This window comes from Sciurus carolinensis, chromosome 13 (assembly GCF_902686445.1).
Source record: "Sciurus carolinensis chromosome 13, mSciCar1.2, whole genome shotgun sequence".
Classification (NCBI taxonomy): domain Eukaryota; kingdom Metazoa; phylum Chordata; class Mammalia; order Rodentia; family Sciuridae; genus Sciurus; species Sciurus carolinensis.
The window spans coordinates 3,733,725-3,743,599 of NC_062225.1; the positions used below are offsets into that span (position 1 = coordinate 3,733,725).

The window sequence follows — 9,875 nt, forward strand, 5'->3', positions numbered from 1 at the left end:
GATACATTTTTGTTATAAAGATTACTCTAATCTTAAACAGAAAATATAATACATAGCTAAGTAAAGGTTTGAGATTACAAAAAATTATGCTTCTTGGTTCATAGCTATTTACAAACTAAATATGTTTTTACTCTTGTTAATTTCATTTTCTGTTTTCCTTGTACACTTTATAACTTTTCTCTGTTAGTGCCTTACAGAAGTACCACTTTCAATATAACGAACTAAGTTAATTTTGAAATCATAAGGTCAGACAAGACGTAAGGCTGACTCCCGGGACTGAGATTGACCCCACTCCACAATCGTATCACTCAGCTTATTATTGAAGACAAGAGACAAGTCACACAGTTGGTGGGACCTGACCCTTCTTTCATTAGGGTGCCCCTTTTCAGTTCAATCACATTGACCTTGGCAGTCCTCACATGCTTGACAGCTGACTTTCACTAATTTTCTTGGTCACATAGAAGATACTCATCAAGTCATTTCTCACTGCTTAGCTGCTTTTACAGTGCGGGCCATCCTCTACAAACTAAAACTGATCATGCTCCAGTTTATACTAGTTCTCCTTTTCAACACTTTTGTGATCAATATCATATTGATAACCAAACAGGTATCCCTTGTAATCCCCAAGGCCCAGCCATTGTCAAATGGGCTCACTTGTCTTTTAAGTTACTATTATAAAAACAAAAAAGGGAGATAGGACTCCATGGAATTTTTGAATCATGCTCATGTTTTAGATTTTTAAAATCGTGATGATTGACACATCTCCCCCTGCAGTAGTTCCGTCAGGTTTAGTCTGGTGGAGAAACTAACAAACAGGACAATGGAATGGTCCAGATCCAGTGATAATATGCAGTAGAGGCCATGCTTGGTCTTTCCAGAAGGTACAGCTCATCCTGTCTGGAATCCATTCTACTATTTACTAATGATACTCATATGATGGGAGATTTTTCAGATAAACGTATTACACCTGTTCGTACAAATTGGATTTAATTATACCATACACAGTGGGAGTTTACCTATATGTTGGTCCCACCATAAATATACTGGCTGTCTAAAAGTCACCCCAGAGAAAAATACAGTATATGGGGAACCAAGGGTAGCCAATCTCCCTGGTCCCTGGGGCTTAAAATTGTATGTTCAGACCGTTACAAAAATGGGACTCCCCAATAACTTAGCAGTGTTTCCCGTGGAACATCCACCAATACCTTATTGCCCCAATCACACTACATAAGAATTGGGTACCTTTCCTAAATGGATGTAATGTGCTAATATTTTGCCACTGTGACATAAAGTCCCTGGCAGAAGTGAATATTTCTTGAATTGGTCTCGCAGAATTGTTGAGAAAACAACGTCAGGAATCTATGACTCCTGGAGGATTTGTTAGCAGTGTTCAGTGTGCATGCAAAAGGATCTGTGGCATTTAATAGCTGCCTTAGATTTCATCAATTCTGTTGGCAGCCCCTTAACTAACCTTGTGGACATGAGCTTTTAAATTGACTCCCTGATATGAACTCTTGTCCTGTGTCCACTCTCTTTATGTTTGGATTTTGGAAAAGCAAAAGTAAAGAGAACTGAAGAAAAATATCGTGTAACTTCTCAAAGATGCAATCTGACTAAGTGCATTTCTAGGTATAATGAAGGACAGGGAGTGTTCGTGTTAGTCCAAACCTCCTTTGTTTTACTCACAGCTAATATTTCTAAGCCCCGGTATTGGGATGCTGAAGTTCAAGACCTTCGGCAGATGCATGCCCTGCTGAATAGGCCCCGGCGTGCTCTTGGCCTTATTGTATTTGGAGTGGTCACTTTGATATCTGTTTTGGTTTCTGCCATGACACCCACCATAGCCTTGTCTCAAAGCATTTTATTTTTACTTTTTATTTATTTATTTTTTGTTCGACCATTTTATTTTATTTTCATTTTGTTATTTTTATACACAAATGGAGCACAACTTTTCATTTCTCTAGTTTTCATGATGTCGAGCGATACTGTTTGTGTGCCCATACAGGTATTTAGGGTAATGATGTCAATCTCATCCCACCATCTCTCCCAATCCCCTGCACCCTCTCCTCTCCTCACTCTCCTCTGCCCACCTGGAAGTTCCTCCATTCCCCCACCCCAATTATAGATCAGTATTCATTTATCAGAGAAAATAATTGACCTTTGGTTTTTGGGGATTGACTTAGTTTGCATATCATGATAGTCTCCAACTTCATCCATTTACCTGCAAATGCCATAAGTTTATTCTCCTTGAAAGCTGAGTATGATTCCATTGTGTATATGTATACAGTCTCTTTATCCATTCATCTGTTGAAGGGCATCTAGACTGGCTCCATAGCTTAGCTATCATGAATTAAGCTGCTATAAACCTTGACATGACTGCATCACTAGAATGCTGATTTTAAGTCTTTGGGGTATAAATTGAGGAATGGTGGTTCCATTCCAAGTTTTCTAAGGAAACCGCTTTCCAGAGTGGCTGCACTCATTTTCAGTCCCACCAATAATGTATGAGTGTACCTTTATCCCCACATCCTCACCAACACTTTTCGTTGCTTGTATTCTTGATAATCACCATTCTGACTGGAGTGAAATGAAATCTTATAATAGTGTTGATTTGCATTTCTCTAATTGCAAGAAATGTTGAACATTTTTTTCATATGTTTGTTGATCGATCGTATTTCTTCTTCTGTGAAGAGTCTGCTCAGTTCCTTAACTCATTTATTGATTGGGTTATTTGTATTTTTGGTGTTAAGGTGTTTGAGTTCTTTATATATCCTGGAGATTAGTGCTCTATCTGATGTGCATGTGGTAAAGATTTTCTTCCACTCTGTAGGCTCTTTCTTCATGTTACTGTTTGCTTCCTTTGCTGGGAAGAAGCTTTTTAGTTTGAATCCATCTCGTTTTTTGACTCTTGATTTTATTTCTTGTGCTTTAGAAGTCTTGTTAAGGAAGTCTGGTCCTAAACTGACGTGATGAAGATTCAGGCCTGCTTTTCTTCTTTTAGTCTCTGGTCTAATTCCTAAGTCCTTGATCCACTTTGAGTTGAGTTTTGTGCAGGGTGAGAGATAGGGATTTAATTTCATTTTGTTGTGTATGGATTTCCTTTTTCCCAGCACCTTTTGTTAAGAGACTATTTTTTCTCCAATGTATGCTTTTGGCACATTTGTCTAGTATGAAATAACTTTTTTTTGTGAATTTATCTAGGTGTCTTCCTAAATTATAAGCTCCTTGAAGGAAACCATTTTGCCTTCCTCTGCATTCCCAACACCAGGGAAAAGTATTGTATTGTTTTTGAAAAGATAAATGAATACAACATATGGAGTTTTTCATGGTTACATCATTTCTAACAGCTCCATATTTCATTTGTTTGTATTTTTAAATGCTATATTTAAATAGTAAAATAAATATATTCATAATTGTTCCACAACTATTAGACTATACTGAAGTCCATACCCATTTGTTATTGTCATAGGTACATTGGTTTAATTATACAAATACCAGAAATAAATATATAATAACATGTATATATTCATAATTTACAACATATATTTATTTTTATAAACCAATTAATTTGCTCTGTGTGTAAATATATATACATATATTTAAATAGGGATTTAAATGTGAATTTAAATATGTATATTTAAACTTACATAGTCATATCTATGCATATATATATATATATATATATATATATATATATATATATATACTTACATACAGAGCAAATTTTCTAGCATGGATTTTCATGGTTAATAAAATAATCAGACTCCAGTATGTTTATAATTGGATAAAATTTCCATGTATGGAAGATCTGAAAAATTCATGCATTCTCTTTACATATCACTACCTCCACTCAGAGAAACAGAAATGTTTCTGTGGTCTTAATTTAAGAGGCATTTTTTAAAATTTATTTTTATTGTAAACAAATGGGATACATGTTGTTTCTGTTTGTACGTGGAGTAACAGCATACCATTTGTGTAATCATGCATTTACATAGGGTAATGATGTTTGATTCATTCTGTTATTTTTTCCTTCCCCCCACCCCTCCCACCCCTCTTTTCCCTCTATACAGTCCCTCCTTCCTCCATTCTTGTCCCCCTCCCACCCCCATTATGTGTCATCATCCGCTTATCAGTGAGATCATTCGTCCTTTGTTTTTTTGAGATTGGCTTATCTCACTTAGCATGATATTCTCCAATTTCATCCATTTGCCTGCAAATGCCATAATTTTATTATTCTTTATAGCTGAGTAATATTCCATTGTATATATATATATATATATATATATATATATATATATATATATACCACAGTTTCTTTATCCATTCATCAGTTGAAGGACATCTAGGTTGGTTCCACAGTTTGGCTATTGTGAATTGAGCAGCTATGAACATTGATGTGGCTGCATCTCTGTAGTATACTGATTTTAAGTCCTTTGGGTATAGGCCAAGGAGTGGGATAGCTGGGTCAAATGGTGGGTCCATTCCAAGTTTTCTAAGGAATCTCCACACTGCTTTCCAGAGTGGCTGCACTAATTTGCAGCCCCACCAGCAATGTATGAGTGTACCTTTTTCCCCACATCCTCTCCAACACCTGTTGTTGCTTGTATTCTTGATAATCATCATTCTAATTGGGGTGAGATGGACTCTTAGTGTAGTTTTGATTTGCATTTCTCTTATTACTAAAGATGGTGAACATTTTTTCATATATTTGTTGATTGCTTGTAGATCTTCTTCTGTGAAGCGTCTGTTCATATCCTTAGCCCATTTGTTGATTGGGTTATTTGTATTTTTGGTGTAGAGTTTTTTTGAGTTCTTTATATATTCTGGAAATTAGTGCTCTATCTGAAGTATGAGTGGCAAAGATATTCTCCCACTCTGTAGGCTCTGTCTTTGCATTGCTGATAGTTTCCTTTGCTGAGAGAAAGCTATTTAGTTTGAATCTATCCCAGTTATTGATTCTTGCTTTCATTTCTTGTGCTATGGGAATCCTGTTAAGGAAGTCTGATCCTAAGCCAACAAGTTGAAGATTTGGACCTACTTTTTCTTCTATAAGATGCAGGGTCTCTGGTCTGATTTCAAGGTCCTTGATCCATTGTGAGTTGGTTTTTGTGCAGGGTGAGAGATAGGGGTTTAGTTTCATTCTGTTGCATATGGATTTCCAGTTTTCCCAGCACCATTTGTTGAAGAGGCTATCTTTTCTCCATTGCATATTTTTGGCACCTTTGTCTAGTGTGAGAAAATTATATTTATTTGGGTTTGTGTCCATGTCCTCTATTCTGTATCATTGATCTACCTGTCTATTTTGGTGCCAATACCATGCCGTTTTTGTTACTATTGCTCTTTAGTATAGTTGAAGTTCTGGTATTGCAATACCCCCTGTTTCATTCTTCCTGCTAAGGATTGTTTTAGCTATTTTGGGTTTCTTATTCTTCCATATGAATTTCATGATTGCTTGCTCTATTTCTGTAAGGTACATCATTGGGATTTTAATTGGAATTGCATTGAATTTGTATAGCACTTTTGGTAGTATGGCCATTTTGACAATATTAATTCTGCCTATCCAAGAACATGGGAGATCTTTCCATCTTCTAAGGTCTTCCTCAATTTCTTTCTTCAATGTTTTGAAGTTTTCATTGTAGAGATCTTTTACCTCTTTGGTTAGATTGATTCCCAAGTATTTTATATTTTTTGAGGCTATTGCAAATGGGGTTGTTTTCCTCATTTCCCTTTCAGCTGTTTCATCGCTTGCGTATAAAAATGCTTTAGATTTATGCGTGTTCATTTTATAGCCTGCTATTTTGCTGAATTCATTGATGATGTCTAGAAGTTTTCTGGAGGAGTTTTTGGATCCTCTAAATATAGAATCATGTCATCAGCAGTGACAACTTAAGTTCCTCTTTTCCTATTCAAAACCCTTTAATTTCTTTGGTCTGCCTAATTGCTCTGGCTAGAGTTTCGAGGACAATGTTGAATAGAAGTGGTGAAAGAGGACATCCCTGTCTTGTTCCCATTTTTAAAGGAAATGGTTTCAGTTTTTCTCCATTAAGAATGATGTTGGGGGAGCTGGGGGTATAGCTCAGTTGGCAGAGTGCTTGCCTCGTAAGCACAAGGCCCTGGGTTCAATCCCCAGCACCTCAAAAAAAAAAAAAAAAAAGAATGATGTTGGCCATGGGCTTAGCATAAATGGCCTTTACAATGTTCAGTTATGTTCCTACTATCCCTATTTTTTTCTAGTGTTTTGAGCATGAAGGGGTGTTGTATTTTGTCAAACACTTTTTCTGCGTCAGTTGAAATAACCATAAGTCTATTGACATGATGGATTACGTTTATTGATTTACGGATGTTAAACCATCCTTCCATTCCAGGGATGAATCCCACTTGATCGTGGTGCACAATTTTCTTAATATGTTTTTGGATACGGTTTGCCAATATTTTGTTAAGGATCTTTGCATCTATATTCATCAAGAATATTGGTCTAAAATTTTCTTTCCTTGATGTGTCTTTTCCTGGTTTGGGTATGAGGGTGATATTAACTTCATAGAATGAGTTTGGTAGGGTACCGTCCTTTTCTATTTCCTGGAATACTTTGAGAAGTATTGGAATGAGTTCTTCTTTGAAGGTCTTGTAGAACTCGGCTGAGAATCTGTCTAGTCCTGGGCTTTTCTTGGATGGTAGGTTTTTAATGGCTTCTTCTATTTCATTGCTTGATATTGATCTGTTTAAATTGTATATGTCCTCCTGGTTCAGTTTGGGAGGAGCATATGTCTCTAGAAATTTGTCAATGTCTTTGGTAGTTTCTATTTTGTTGGAATACAGATTTTCAAAGTAGCTTTTCATTATGTTCTGTATCTCAGTGGTGTCTGTTGTGATATTTCCTTTTGCATCATGTATTTTAGTAATTTGAGTCTTCTCTCTTCTTCTCTTTGATAGTGTGGCTAAGGGTTTGTCTATTTTGTTTACTTTCTCAAAGAACCAACTTTTTGTTTTGTCAATTTTTTGAATAGTTTCTTTTGTTTCAATTTCATTGATTTCAGCTCTGATTTTAATTATTTCCTGTCTTCTACTACTTTTGCTATTATTCTGTTCTTCTTTATCTAGGGCTTTGAACTGTAATGTTAGGTCATTTAGTTGTTGACTTTTCATTCTTTTCTGGAATGCGCTCCATGCAATGAATTTTCCTCTTAGTACTGCTTTCATAGTGTCCCAGAGATTTTGATATGTTGTATCCTCATTCTCATTGACCTCTAAGAATTTTTTTTATCTCCTCCCTGATGTTTTCTGTTATCCATGTTTCATTCAATAGCATATTATTTAGTCTCCAGGTGTTGGAGTAATTTCTGTTTTTTATTTTGTCTTTGATTTCTACTCTCAGTCCATTATGATCTGATAGAACACAAGGCAGTATCTCTATTTTTTTGCATTTCCTAAGGGCTGCTTTGTGGCATAACATATGGTCTATTTTCGAGAAGGTTCCATGTGCTGCTGAGAAGAAAGTGAATTCGCTTGTTGATGGATGGAATATTCTATATATGTCTATTAAGTCTAGGTTATTGATTGTGTTATTGAGTTCTTTCATTTCTTTGTTTGGTTTTTGTTTGGAAGACCTATCTAGTGGTGATAGCGGTGCATTAAAGTCACCCAGAATTATTGTATTGTGGTCTATGTGATTCCTGAAATTGAGAAGGATTTGTTTGATGTACAGGGATGCACCATTGTTTGGGGCATAAATATTTACTATCATTATGTCTTCCTGATTTATGGTTTCCTTAAGCAATATGAAATGTCCTTCTGTATCCCTTCTAAGTTTGGCTTGAAGTCCACTTTACCTGATATAAGGATGGAAACCCCCGCTTTTTTACTGAGTCCATGTGCGTGGTAGGTTTTTTCCCCATCCTTTCACCTTTAGTCTGTGGATGTCTTTTTCTATGAGATGAGTCTCTTGCAGGCAGCATATTGTTGGGTCTTTCTTTTTGATTCATTCTGCCAGTCTATGTTTTTTGATTGATGAGTTTAGGCCATTAATGTTCCGGGTTATTATTGAGATATGATTTGTATTCCCAGTTATTTGGCTTATTTTTAGTTTTTAAGTTGGCTTGGTTTCTCCTTTGAGTGGTTTTTCTCTAAGGTAGTTCCTCCTTTTGCTGACCTACATTGTTGTTTTTCATTTCCTCCTCATGGAATATTTTGTTGAGAACATTCTGTAGCACAGGCTTTCTATTTGTAAATTCTTTTAACTTTTGTTTATCGTGGAAGGATTTTATTTCATCTTCAAATCTGAAGGTTAGTTTTGCTGGGTATAGGATTCTTGGTTGGCCACCATGTTCTTTCAGAGCTTGAAATACGTTGTTCCAGGCCCTTCTAGCTTTTAGGGTCTGGGTTGAGAAGTTGGTTCCTATCTGTACTGGTCTCCCCTATATATAATCTGATGCTTTTCTCTTGCGGCCTTCAAAATCCTATCTTTATTTTGAATTTTAGGCATTTTCATTATAATGTGCCTTGGTGTGGATCTGTCGTGATTTTGTGCATTTGGTGTTCTGTAAGCCTCTTGTATTTGATTTTCCATTTCATTCTTCAGGTTTGGGAAATTTTCTGATATTATTTCATTGAATAGGTTGTTCATTCCTTTGGTTTGTATCTCTGTGCCTTCCTCAATCCCAATAATTCTTAAGTTTGGTCTTTTCAAGATGTCCCATAGTTCTTGGAGATTCTGTTCATGATTTCTTACCATCTTCTCTGTTTGGGCAACTTTATTTTCAAGATTAAATATTTTGTCCTCATTGTCTGAGGTTCTGTCTTCTTTTGGTGATGCTTTCCATTGAGTTTTTTATTTGGTTTATTGTTTCCTTCATTTCAAGGATTTCCATTTGGTTTTTTTTTTTTTTTTTTTTTTTTTGAGAATCTCTATCTCTTTGTTGAAATGATCTTTTGCTTCCTGCAGTGCTCTTTCAGCTTATTGGTATTATCATTCATTGCCTGCATTTGCTCTTATTTCATTCTTTGCTTCACAAATCATCCTAATCATGTATAATCTGAAGTCCTTTTCTGACATTTCTTCTAACATACTGTCATTGGATTCTATTAATATAGAATCTAGATTTGTTTGGATCATTTTCTTCCCTTGCTTTTTCATGTTGTTCATGTATCTTCCCCTCTAGCAGTGCAGATCTGGGGTATTGCAGATTTCTCCCTATAGGCTTATAGTGGCCCTATAGGTTTCCAAAACCCTTTCTTTAAGGGGAGATCAATATTAGCAGTGCCCAAATCAGACACTATGCAATTCTAGGCCAAATAGCCCCTATGAGGACAATAACAAAATTGTCATAATGAACAGAATGAGTTCAAATATTATCTTCAGTAAAACAAACAGATTTGCAATAAGGTCTGCAGTTTCTAATGGAGGACAAAGAGGATGCAGAGGAATGTAGAATGTGGCTGTTAATGGGATAAGAAAAGAATATACAGAAGTGCTCGATAATAAAAAGGCTGAGAATGTAATCAAAAGAAATTGGATGTTAGCATGCAAAAAGGGAGAAAGAGACTGAGAGAACAGGTAAACAAAAGGAAAAGAGAGCAAGAGCAAGTAAAGTAAAGAAATAAAACTTAAGGGCTGGGGATATGGCTCAGTTGGTAGAGTGCCTGCCTTGTAAGTGCAAGGTCCTGGGTTCAATCCCCAGCACCACAAAAAAAAAGAAAAGAAAAAACTTAAATTTTTTTTCAATAAGGAGAAAAAAGAAAATCTACAGTATAACAGTCATATAGTAATGAAACCTCCCAGTGTTCAGTAGCCTGATGCATGAAAGGTACCTGACAATGAGCTTCAAGTCTCCAGCAGGCATCTCAGGATGGGATTTGCCCAATCTAAAGATCGGAACTCT

At 36.0% G+C, this 9,875-nt stretch overlaps 1 non-coding gene across 1 annotated transcript; it reads left to right on the forward strand.

Annotated features, from left to right (window-relative positions):
* The first annotated feature begins 6,064 nt into the window (after window positions 1-6,064).
* On the forward strand, window positions 6,065-6,138 carry Trnat-cgu (transfer RNA threonine (anticodon CGU)). The gene has a single exon. It is a non-coding gene; the product is annotated as a tRNA-Thr (tRNA).
* The last annotated feature ends 3,737 nt before the right edge of the window (window positions 6,139-9,875 follow it).